We start from the raw sequence: 13,128 nt of genomic DNA, 5'->3' as shown, positions 1-13,128 counted from the left end.
ATTAAAATCAATGGGAGAAGTAATACATCCTGGTTTTGACTCTAACTTTTGGGTTTTCTATCCAAGTTTAATGGAAAGCAGCATCAGGAGCAGAGACCCCAGCACCACAAGACACCAAGAGTGACATGAGCACACCACAGCACCAAAAGAGGGACAAAAGGCACCAAAAGTGTCATGAATAGTCCACGCCACTGTGAAAGTGGCAAAATGGCACCAAAAGTCTCATAATTACCCCAAAGCACCAAAAGAGGGGCAAAACAGTATAGTGGAAGGAATGCTCTGAGGTACCAAAAGAGAAGCATAGGACACCAACAGTGGCATGAACACCCCAAGTCATAAAGTGAGGGGTATGGCAGCCAGCACAGTGGCATCAAAACTACATGGCATTCTCCATTATGTATAGTAAGAACTTTGTGCAAAAATCACACACAGACAAATTAGACAGTGCCATGGACTCTAATATAAAAAGAAAGCAAGTTGTCCCCATCACAGTCAGTCACTGATCACGCTATACATGCTGCAAGAGAAAATCAGTCTCTCTCTTTATGTTTCTTACAGACACTATTATATGCTGCCCGCCTGCTAAAGTAGAGAAGTGCTATCTTATCCTGCTGATATACATTTGCACTGCATTCCTTGACAGAGAGATTACAGATTCTCCTGCTGCTGCTGGCAGCATATCTAGGACACAGGGACAGTGATTGTGAGATCACACCTTGCTTTCTCCTCTAAATCTAATGCTTTTTTCTTTAACTCTGGAACTTTGAGGCAAGGAGTTTCAGAATCTCTGCTTTGTCTCTCCAAGATCCAAATGGAATCAGGTGGTATATAAAGTGGAGAAATAAATATATAAAACAGAGGAATGACTAAGAACAAAATAGTCATTGCCTGATCTATGTGTTGTTAATTTCACTGTCCTATAAAAACTGAAGTCAATCCATACAGCTGCAGCTGAGTTTGATTGTTTAAAAAAGTTCTGGAGGTGAACCCCCATCACTAATTAATAAACACGACTAAACATAATAAGGTGGTACAATATATTTAAATCCACACTATCTTATCAAGTCACACAAAACTAATTTTTAATACCCTTTGGAATAGTTTCCCAGTACCACTAAAATGGAATATGGCCTATTATGTTTTAGAAAAATGTTAAAAACTTATCTTTTCTCCAAAGCTTTCCCTACCTAGTTATCTTAAGCGATTATAGCATGCCTTACTATGGTTGATAACTAGCAATCTTTTGCTGTTGTGTTTAAGATTTTAATCTGTTTGTTTAATTTTATTTTTGCTTCTTTAGTCTAGGCATTGTATTATATTAGTTTTTGTACTGTTTGTAGCCCCTGTGGCAAAGGCTATCGGCGCCATGATGAAACCGGCACCGAGGGTGTGAGTGCAGGGGATGGTTCCCAGACCCCCCGCTGGACCACCAGGGAGTTTTGGTAAGTCTTGGGGGGGGTTCAGGAGGGTGGGGGGTTTGTTTACATTTTTATTTAGGTGGCCGTATAATTCAGCAAAGATTTGTGTATTCGTGGGGAATCGCGATACGTTTCGCTTCCCCACGAATACTACGAATAGTGCAATATACATTGCGGATCGCCAATACGGCGAAAACGAATGCACACCTCTATAAAATAATTCTCTGAAGAGTCCCCTGATGATGAAATCCCTATGCAAGTTGATCAGTCTCCAGGGAAGAAATCTGTTTTTTTATGACATCAGGTAATGTGTCAGATAAGAATTATTCAGAGGGATTGCAATTTTTATGTCCAAGTACACATCATACTGGGAAAGACCAGCGTCAGTATCGTTGACCACCATCACAAATGAGGGAAGGCTGAAGAATCTGGTCTTAGTTCTAAAGAATCTTCAGTGTATTTTTTTCATTTTATGAACTTACTGAAGCAGAAATTACAATACTGAATAGGGGTTGTCATTTGTATACATTCTGATATGATTGCTTTAGGACGCGAGTAGTTTTATTTAAGTTTTTCAAGAGATTGAAAATAACTCAATTTTATGCTGCTACCCTATGTACAGTTCACAATCTAAATTGATTCGAAGATCAAGATGGATGCCACTGGATCCTCTCTATACCAGGGCTGGCCAACTCTGGTCCTTGAGAACCACAAACAGGTCAGGTTTTCAGGATATCCACAATGAATATGCATGAGATAGATGTGCATACAATGGAGGCAGTGCATGCAAATTCTCTCATGCATATTCATTGTGGATAACATGAAAACCTGGCCTGTTTGTGGATCTTAAGGACTGGAGTTGGTCACCCCTGCTCTAGACCCATTGATTGCAGTGACACATTGTTCTAATATGGAACAGAGGTGCTATTCCATTAAGTCCAATTTTCAACAAGTAAGCGTGAAGCTATTAAGAGTCTAACAATAAAATCAGGAGATAAAGGGTATGGTGTTGTGGTCATGGACACCGACCAAAATATTGTAGGAGTCATCCCTCAACTATATTATTAAGATGATTGGAACAGATGTACCATGTGATTGTTTGACATTATATTTAAATAAGAAGCATAGCATAGCATGCTAGATTCTGACATTATTGCAAACAATATGGCATTGAAAGGAATGCACATTACATTTATGAAAACATCTGGGTGAGTGATATAATTTTTTTGGCAATTAATGGGCTAAAATAATATGAGATAGTAGGAGAATGTTTATTTTACAAGCAAGAACAATTTTCTCTTTTGGATAATGACTAAGGAGCAACGCACATGACTTTTGTGAAAATACATGGATAATCAGTTATTTATTTATTTATTTAAAAGTTTTTCTATACCGTCATTAAGTTATTTACCATCATTAAGTTATTTACCATCATAACGGTTTACAATAGGGCACGAATAGTAAAAAAATAGCTAAAAACTTTACAAAGGAGGTGCCATTAATAATCGGTAACAATTGAATAGTTATAAACTATTTGATTTCTGATGTAAGATATCCATTGGTACCTGTCTCTTGGATGGGTACATGCGGTTTATTGTTATTTACGCTTAACAGTGTGACAAAGATAATTTCCAGGTCAGCACTTGGAGATTATGTGCTAGGTGCTTTATGCCGGCTCTTCCTTATCTGTTTTCAACTTTCTCTTTATAAAAAGCCTGTTTGAATAGCCAGGTTTTGAGGTTTGTTTTAAACATTTTGAAATTTCTCTGTAGTCTTAGTTCTAGTGGCATGGTGTTCCATAGAGTGGGACAAGCCAGTGATAGTGCACGCTCCCTCATCTGTGTTAGTCTTGCTGTTTTTACTGATGGGATGTTTAAGAGAGCTTTATTTGCTGATCTTAAATTTCTATGTGGAACATGTACTCGAAGTGCTGTGTTCAGCCATTCTGCTTTTTCGTCATGAATCACTTTGTGTATTGTGCAAAGTGCTTTGAATTGAACTCTTTGTTCGATAGGTAGCCAATGTAGATCTGCTAGTGTGTCTGTGATGTGATCTCGTTTTCTTTTGCCTGTGAGAATTCTAGCTGCAGAGTTTTGTAATATTTGCAGTGGTCTTATTTCTTTCTAAGTGTAGGAATTCAGTTTTCTCAATATTAATTACCAATTCTATTTGGTTTAAAAGCTGTTTGATTATTTCGAGACACATATTGGCTAAGCTTAGTGTTTTTTCAATGATGTCTTCAATTGGTAGGATTAATTGAATGTCATCAGTGTAGACGTAGTGTATGATTCCTAGCCCTGCGAGGAGATGGCATAGTGGTAATAGATAAATGTTAGAGTGTTGCTGATAGTGCTGATCCTTGAGGTACTCCTGTTTTTAGTGTCATTTTTTTGGACAAGGTATTATTAATTTGTACTTGGAACACTCTGTCACTAAGAAATGATTTAAACCATGTAATTGTTTTTTGTGTAGTTCTATTTTCTCTAGCCTTTTGATTAGTATTTCGTGATTCACTATGACAAATGCTGATGATAGATCAAGTAGTACAAGAATGTAATGTTTTCCACTGTCGAATCCTCAGTTAGTGCAAGTAAGAGTGTTTCCGTGCTGTAATGTTTTCGAAATCCGTGTTGTGATGGGTAAAGGATATTGTTATTTTCTAAATGCTCTGATAGTTGTTTTTGAGCTGTTTTCTCAATTAATTTTGCAATTAATGGCAGGTTTGAAACTGGCCTGTAGTTGGTTAATGTTAAGGGGTCCATGTTTTTTTTTCTTTAATATTGGCTTAATTATTGCTCCCTTCAATATATTTGGCATATATCCTTCCTCAAGGGAAAGGGTTATAATTTTTGCTAGGGCTGTGGCAGTGATGTCAGGAAACTTTTTGAGTTCTAAAATGGGTAATGCGTCTATATTATGTGGGGCCGGATTTAGCTGTTTAAGCATGTTTTCTACTTCAAGGCTTGATATATCAATAAACTCAGACCACTGTGTGGCATCTCTTGTACACATTTTAATCTCTTGTTTGGGTGTCTTTGGTATTTTGGTTGTTAGGTTCTCAATTTTATCACTGAAAAATTGTGCAATTTCATTGCATCTATTCTCTGGTAAATTATCAGGGGAGTTAGTTGTATCTTTGGTGAGGTTATTGACTATTTTGAATAAGGTTCTAGGATTATTCATGAATTTTTCAATCTTGGTGCTGAAGTAATTTTTTTTGGCTTCAAGAATTATTTTTTTTTATAGTAGGCTAGCTGTTTTCGGTATTGAGTCAGGTGTTTGGCTGATTTATGGTATTTCCATTCCTTTTCTTTTTTTTCTAAGCTTTTGTTTGGTTTCTTTTATGTGACCGTGGTACCAGGGTGTTTTTCTTTTTTTGTTTTGATCATTAAGGAGTCCTGTGAAAAGAAATCATTAAATTTCTAACCACTAGGAAGTAATGGATACCCAGTGTCAGAGTAAAGATTATATGGGTTAGGCGGTGGCCTAAGGTGCCAGAAGTGGGAGGGGCTGCAGAGTAGCCAGTAAAGGCGGCAGTTTTTAAAGGACAGACAAGATGAGAAATGGTGCAGTGGAGGCACTTAGCTGGAGGGCATTTTCTGTTTTTGGGTATGTATTTCTTTGAGGAGCTGGGGACATTTGTCATGTGTGATTTGAGAGAGAGAGAGAGAAACATCACGTGACAACATTACCACCTAGGGCATCTGGACACCCTTCCACTGGAACTGTGGATGCCAGTGACATTGCTTTTCTTAAAGAGCATATTAGATAAGCGAAAACTCTGAGACTTTTGTGAACACGTATTCAATAGATAAGAAACTGCTGCAAATTTAAATTGTGTAATGTTTAAGAAAGGGATGTTTCTGTTTTTATGCAGTATATAAGATATGTCTGTGGATTGATATTTCATCCTGCTGAAAAACAATAGAGTCTATTGTCTCCCTCCCTCCACCACGATGAAACCACAGTAGTGGTGAAACAAGGGTCCCTTGTTGTGGAACATTAGTGAAATATACATAAAAGGCTTTGAGCAATGCCAGTATAAACAGAGGAATTTGCAACTGAACAGTCAAAAGTTTTTTTATGAAAAGTAACAGTATTTTCACTTTCTGGAGCATATTTTTGAGATTTATGGAGTACTTTTTGATATGTAATGATTAGATCAGGGGTAGACAGCACCGGTCCTGGAGTGCCACAAACTGGTCTGGTTTTCAGGACATCCACAATGAATATGCATGTATATGCATACAATGGAGGCAGTACATGCAAATATACTTTGTGGAAACTCATAAGATAATGGATTAAAGTATATTGTACCACCTTATTATCTTTAGTAGTGATTATGTATTGAAACCTGATTGGACTGCTCCTTTCCTGCTTTATCTCTGCTTGGTTACACTCTGTCTGGTTTTGCTTTCCCCACAGATTTTAATGTAACTAATCTGAATGCGCCGAAAAGGATTCAATTTTTTTAGGAAACTGCATCCATTCAGTTTGGATGACCCAAACTGAACCAAAAATTGATTCATTTAGATCAAATTTCACATTTGGTTCCTCCAAATATACATCCCTATAACTTTCAGAAGAGGTTTTCCAAAAGTAAAAAGAAATAGACCAGGGGTACTCAAACCAGTCCTACGGGTCCCCCCAGCCAGTCAGGTTTTCAGGATATCCCTAATGAATATGCATGAAATTTATTTGCTAGTGCATGCAAGAGAATTTTAGAACTCTCAGTATTATTGTTTTTTCTTCTGCTAAAAGTAAAAAATAAATTGCAAAGTATTAACAAATTTATGCTAGTGCATGCAAATAAATGTCATGCATATTCATTAGGGATATCCTGAAAACTCGACAGGCTGGTGGGGCTCATAGGACCGGTTTCAGCACCCCTGAGCTAGACCCTATGTTAGGAAATACATTTAGTATATATGGTTAAAATTGATGCAAAGATTTTTAACTGTTGATTGTCCATAGATAAGAATAACTGCAAACTTTTGAAAAAGAAATCTCCATGTTTACTGGTTCAATTCATTAATTTTCTTTACAGAAAGAGATGTTAATCCAGCTAAATCTAGAAATCTGATGAGATTCCAAGTAAATTTGGTATGGATTTCTCTAGATCCATATCTTTCCATCGGGAGACAGATGAGAGATTTTCTCAGCAGATTTACCCAAGATCTGCAGATTTGTCAAACTCTAACCACACTGAAATCCTCCTGGTTTGATGGTTATTGTAAAGATCACAAGTCTAGATAAGGATGTTGACAAATTAGTTAATACTTTGTAATTTTTTTTTTTTTTACTTTTAGCAAAAGAAAAAAACAATAATACTGAGAGTTTTAAAATTCTCTTCATGGGCCTTGCTAAATTGTCTTTCGATCATCTAAATGTGCATATCAAATAAATCAGATGCACTAGACAGCTAATCATGAATTTCAGTAAGAACTGGGAAGATCTTGAACTATTAGGTCATTTTTATTTCTTGGCTCTAGTTATTTTGCTTGGATTGGTTGCTAATTTATTTAAATTTATGCTGTTAATACATTTTCAGCACTTTCTATATAACTTCATATGTATTTGTATAATTGTGTTTCATGCTCAGTTAATTTTCAGGTTTATCTTCATTTTCTCTATCTGAAATATGATAAAAGATGATTGATTATACAACTCAAAACAAAAATCTCTCAGTATCAGGTTAAAGGCCTATTTACTAGGGATGTGCAGAGCAAAATTTTATGTTCATATTTTTTATGTCCGAAAGGGGGTCCCACTTGCGGCCAATATGGACATAAAAAAAATCCAATGAGTTGGGTATATGTACATATGTGCAAAAAAAAATTTAAACCCCCTCACCCTCCTTAATCCCCCCCCCCAGACTTACCACAACTCCCTGGTGATCGAGCGAGGAGTGAGGACGTCATTTCTGCAATCCTTGGCGAGAAGCATGTGACGTCGGCGGCACGTCGAGTGACGCGGCGTCACGTGATTCCCGGCAAGTTCGCGCCGGACGGCTCGTTCGGCCCAAAAAGAACTTTTGGCCAGCTTGGGGGGGCCTCCAAAAGTTCTTTTTGGGCCGAACGAGCCGTCCGGCGCGAACGAGCCGGGAATCACGTGACGCCGGCGTCACTCGACGTGCCGCCGACGTCACATGCTTCTCGCCAAGGATTGCAGAAATGGCGTCCTCACTCCTCGCTCCATCACCAGGGAGTTGTGGTAAGTCGGGGGGGGGGGGATTAAGGAGGGTGAGGGGGTTTATATTTTTATTTTGGCTCAACAATCGCGATTTCCCACATATCGAACATATCTATGTTCGATATGTGGGAAATCCGATCGTTTATGTCGAATCAATTTTTTAAGTAAAAAAAAAATATGAGTTGCGTTTTACTAATGCGGTCAATCCGAATGCACACCCCTACTATTTACTAAGCAACTTTAAAATCGAATATTACCATTTTAATGACAGATTTATTAAAGGGCATTAAGCCTATGGGGGTGAATTTGAAAAGAGTTGCTCATATTAAAAGGCCCATATATGTGAGTATCTTGGTCAAGCAAGAGCAGATCGTATTTTAAAATGGCCAAATTCTAAGGTGAATTTTAAAAGCTGGGCGCGCGCCAAAATCAGGAGATGTGCTTGCATCTAGCACATGTGCGCACAAGTACCGATGTGTGACTATCTCGCATCTGAAAAAAAAAGGGGCGGAATGTGGGCAGCACATTTGCATTCAGGGGCAGGGCCATGAGATATGCACACAAGTAGCTACAAGCCTGGGCGTACAGCCAAGTATATTTAAGCGTAAATTTACTTCTACTGTGAAGGAGGTGTAAGTCTTTATAAAACTATTTTCAAGCATCTATGAAGTGTTTGAGGGCTCTGGGGGTAACTGGGGGGAGTGCAGGCTAAAGAACCAGGGGGGGTTAGAGGACCTAACCCTAGACTGGGCAAACTGGTGAAACTGGTCATGACCTGGACGTGCATCTGTTATATAATTCCCTCACACATCTCAAAGCCGACTTATGTCACTGTGCACGCACAAACTTAAAATTGGAGCACACATATGTGAGCCAGGGCTATTTTATAACATGCGTGCATATGTGCATGTAGGATATAAAATTGCCACATATCTGGCTGCGTGCCTATATACACATGTAAATGTGTGCCTTTGCACTCATTTGAAAGTTATGTGTGGGAAAAGGGGGCAGAGTTAGGGTGTGTCAGAAACACAAAAATGTGACAGCAGAAAAAGAATGAAAGGCCTATCTAGTCTGCCCATCCAGAATATAATATAAGCTGGCTATGATCTTCCACTTCTCGATGCATAACTTAAACTCCCCATGGCTCTCCTCAACAATAAATATCCACGCCCCCTCCCAACAGCTCAGATCATCTAACCAGCTGCTACTAGATGCTCCACCTACAAAACTCTCTCATCTCGAGGAAACCAGAGAATGCACTTTCTTCTCTGCTAGACCACTCCTATGGAACAGCCTACCAAAGACAATAAGATGTCTCTGAGAAAACCTTTCTTCAAAAAAGCCCTATAAACTTTCCTCTTCAAGCTAGCATTCCCTAATCAAGCTGACAACGGACTACCCTCAACTTGTCCCCCTGCAGGGGATGCTATCTATTCTTCTACTCCCCTCTCCTATAACCCCCTGACATACTCCCTCAATGCTTGTCCTATTCCACCCTCCCCAAGACTTTGCATTGCCTTTCCTCATCTCTGTTTCTATATATGTTTCATATTGTACCACGCTCTGAACGTAGGAAGGGCAGATAATAAATGCTTATAAATAAATAAATAATTTAGCTTTACAATTCCCATCACTCCTTCAGAGATACCCTATGTTTATCCCATGGTTTCTAGAATTCAGATACTATTTTTGTCTCCACCACCTCCTTAGGAGGCTGTTCCAAGCATCCACTACCCTCTTTGTAAAAAAACATTTCCTAAAATTACTTCTGAGTCTAACCCTTTTCATCATCATCCCATAACTCCTCATTATAGAACCTCCTTTCCTTAGAAAGAGGCCTGTCTTCTGTGCATGGAAACCATGGATGTATTTAAATATCTCTATCGTATCTTCCCTATCCAGGCTCGGCGCCACCGGGTATGCAAACCGTGCAATTGCACAGGGTGGCACAGCAGATGGGGCAGCATCGGGAGCAAGGAGAGGCCTGTGCTGCCACCGGTGGACCCGATCCCACTGACAGTAGAAGAAGCAGAGGCCCTTGGTGCTGCCGGTGGACCCGTTCCAAACAGCAGTGGAAGAAGGAGGCCTGTGTTGCCACCGGTGGACTCGATCCCACCAGTGGCAGCAGCAGGAGCCCACAGCAGAGGAAGCCTGTCCTTCAGCTCCTCCTCTGGTGCTGGTCCCACGGTATTGAATACTTGTGGTGCTAGCACTTCCTATATTCTCACAAGATGAGAATACAGGAAGTGCTAGCACCACAAGTGTTGAATTATCACAGTGGTAGTACAGGAAAAGGAGCTACAGAATGGATTTTCTCCACAAAGGAAGAGGCTGGTGGCAGCAGTGAAGGAAGAATGACCCATGGACCCTGACTACCTGGTATGTGAGTGTGAATGGGAGGCTGCCTGGAATGAGTGGGTGTGTGAATAGGAGATTGCCTGTGATAGGTGTGTGTTTATGTGTATGGAGGGCTGCCTGGGATGGATGTGTGTATGTGGTGGGGTGTATGTGTGGGAGGCTGGCTGGGATGTGTGTGTATGTGTGTGTTAATGAATGGGAGCCTGCCTGGACTGCATATGTGTATGTGTGTGTGTGAATGGGAGCCTACCTAGGATTTAGGTGGATATGAATGGGAGCTTGCCTGGGGTGTATGCGTGTAACTAGGAGCTTGTCTGTGTGTGTGTATATGGGAGGGTGCCTGGGATGTGTGTGTGCGTGTGTGTGTGTGTGAATTGGAGGCTGCCTGGGATGGGTGTGTGTGTATGTGTGTGAATGGGAGGCTGTCTGGAATGGGTGTGTGTGTGTGAATGGGAGGCTGCCTGGCATGAATATGTGTGTGTGAATGGGAGCCTGCCTGGTACGTGTGTGTGTGTGTGTGTATGCACATGCATAAATGGGAGCTTTCCTGGGATGAGCAGGGTGTGTGTGTGCATGTGTGTGTAAATGAATTGGAGCCTGCCTGGATTGCATATGTGTATGGGTGTGTGTGAATGGGAGCCTGCCTAGGATTTAGGTGGATGTGAATGGGAGCTTGCCTTGGATGTATGCGTGTAACTAGGAGCTTGTTTGGGGGGTGTGTGTGTGTGTGTATATGTGTGTGTGTGTGTGTATATGGAAGGGTGCCTGGGATGTATGAATTGGAGGCTGCCTGGGATGGTTGTGTGTGTGTGTGTGTGAATGGGAGACTGTCTGGGATGGGTGTTTGTGTGTTAATGGGAGGCTGCCTGGGAAGGATATGTGTGTGTGTGTGAATGGGAGCCTGCCTGGGATGGATGTGTGTCTGAATGGGAGCCTGCCTGGTGTGTGTGAGTGTGTATATGCACATGCATGCATGGGAGCTTTCCTGGGATGAGCAGTGAGTGTGTGTGTAAATGAATGGGAGCCTGCCTGGGATGGGTGTGTGAATGGGAGCCTGCCTGGATTGCATATGTGTACGTGTATGTGTGAATGGAAGCCTGCCTAGGATTTAGGTGGATGTGAATGGGAGCTTGCTTGGGGTGTATGCGTGTAACTAGGAGCTTGTCTGGGGTGTGTGTGTGAATATGTGTGTGTGTGTGTGTATGTGTGGGAGGGTGCCTGGGATGTGTGTGTGTGTGTGTGTGAATTGGAGGCTGCCTGGGATGGTTGTGTGTGTATGTGTGTGTGTGTGTGTGTGTGTGTGAACGGGAGGCTGTCTGGTATGGGTGTATGTGTGTGAATGGGAGGCTGTCTGGGATGGATATGTGTGTGTGTGTGAATGGGAGCCTGCCTGGAATGGATGTGTGACTGAATGGGAGCCTGCCTGATGTGTGTGTGTGTGTATATGCACATGCATGCATGGGAGCTTTTCTGGGATGAGCAGTGAGTGTGTGTGTGTAAATGAATGGGAGCCTGCCTGGGATGGGTGTGTGAATGGGAGCCTGCCTGGATTGCATATGTGTATGTGTGTTCGTGAATGGTAGCCTGCCTTGGATTTAGGTGGATGTGAATGGGAGCTTGCCTAGGGTGTATGCGTGTAACTAGGAGCTTGTCTGGTGTGTGTCTGTGTGTGTATGTGTGTATAAGGAAGGGTGCTGGGATGGGTGTGTGTGTATGTGAATTGGAGGCTGCCTGGGATGGGTGTGGGAGGCTGCCTGGGATGGATGTGTGTGTGTGTGTATGGGAGCCTGTCTGGTGTGTGTGTGTGTGTGTGTATGCACATGCATGCATGGGAGCTTTCCTGGGATGAGCAAGGGGTGGGTGTGTGTGTGTGTGTGTGTGTGTGAGTGTGTGTGTGAGAATGGGAGCCTGCCTGGGATTTGGATGGATGTGAATGGGAGCCTGCCTGGTTGGGGGCATGTAAATGGGAGCTTGTCTGGGATGTGTGTGTGTGTGTGAGAGAGAGAGAGATAGAGAAATGGGGGGTGCAGGTGGATTTCAACCTGACAGCAGCTGAAATGAAGATGAGGGCCTGGGGCTGCTGGTAGGTCCAAACCAAAGAAGAGCTGGAGACGTCTGCAGGTTTGAATAAGAGGGAGTGTATGTATGTATGAGTTTGTGTGTGTGTGTGTATATATATATATATATATATATATATATATATATCAAAAATAAAGGCAATGTATTTGTTTCACTTGTGCTTTCGCGTATTACATGCAAAAAACTCCCAAAAAAGATTTTTGGGAAAACAGGAAAAAAAGCACTACTGCTTATAAATTTACCATACCAAAAATTTCATTTTTTACTAAAATTATAATATTTGAAAATACAATGAAATATTAATTTTTTCCAATTTTTACATAAAACCAATATCAATCCCTAATATGGATATGTTATTTACTACTTCATTTCAACATAGTAACAATTTCCAACAACCATATCATTTTAAACCCAACTACTGATGGCCCTCAACTCTGTTCTACTTCTTACCTCAATCTTTCCCATAACATCTTTTACATCCCCAGAAATTTAATATTGTTGTTGGTCTTCTGTGATGGAAAACACCACTCTATATTAAAGATCTTATACAGATATCCCCATTATCAAATGTAAATTATATTACAATGTGATGCCTGAATCACTCATCCTATTCATCAATACCACATTTGGATATCCAAAAACATAATTCTAAATCCCTCATCTGTGGTGTATCCCACCTCATCTGTGGTGTATCCCACTTAAGTGCACAAATGTGCACTCCCTTGCACGCGCCGACCCCAGATTTTATAAGATATGCGCGGCTACTCGCGTATCTTATAAAATCCAGTGTACTTTTGTTCGCGCCTGATGTGCGAACAAAAGTACATGTACGCACTCTCTTTTAAAATGTACCCCTTAATGTCTATTAATGCATTAACACATTTTAGTAAATAGGCTGACTGGTGAATTTGCTAGATTATTTGGTGTATACAAGGGGGTTTCAGAGTAAATGTGTTTCATTACCAATAAATTTTGGACTAAATTTCCAAAAGACATTCTTCTGCATTATTAGGTCATATAGAATAAGTCCCTGCTCCCAAGCAATTTACAATCTGTCGGTAAATAAGGCAAGACTTTA

At 40.8% G+C, this 13,128-nt stretch overlaps 1 protein-coding gene across 2 annotated transcripts in view; it reads right to left on the bottom strand.

Moving 5' to 3' along the window:
• Window positions 1-13,128, bottom strand: part of PLCB1 (phospholipase C beta 1) — a 1,417,494-nt gene that overhangs the window by 596,760 nt on the left and 807,606 nt on the right. The window lies entirely within an intron of this gene.

Source organism: Rhinatrema bivittatum, chromosome 3 (genome assembly GCF_901001135.1).
Source record: "Rhinatrema bivittatum chromosome 3, aRhiBiv1.1, whole genome shotgun sequence".
Lineage (NCBI taxonomy): Eukaryota > Metazoa > Chordata > Amphibia > Gymnophiona > Rhinatrematidae > Rhinatrema > Rhinatrema bivittatum.
The sequence above is the reverse complement of the archived record's forward strand: the minus strand, read 5'-3'. Positions and strand labels throughout refer to the sequence as shown.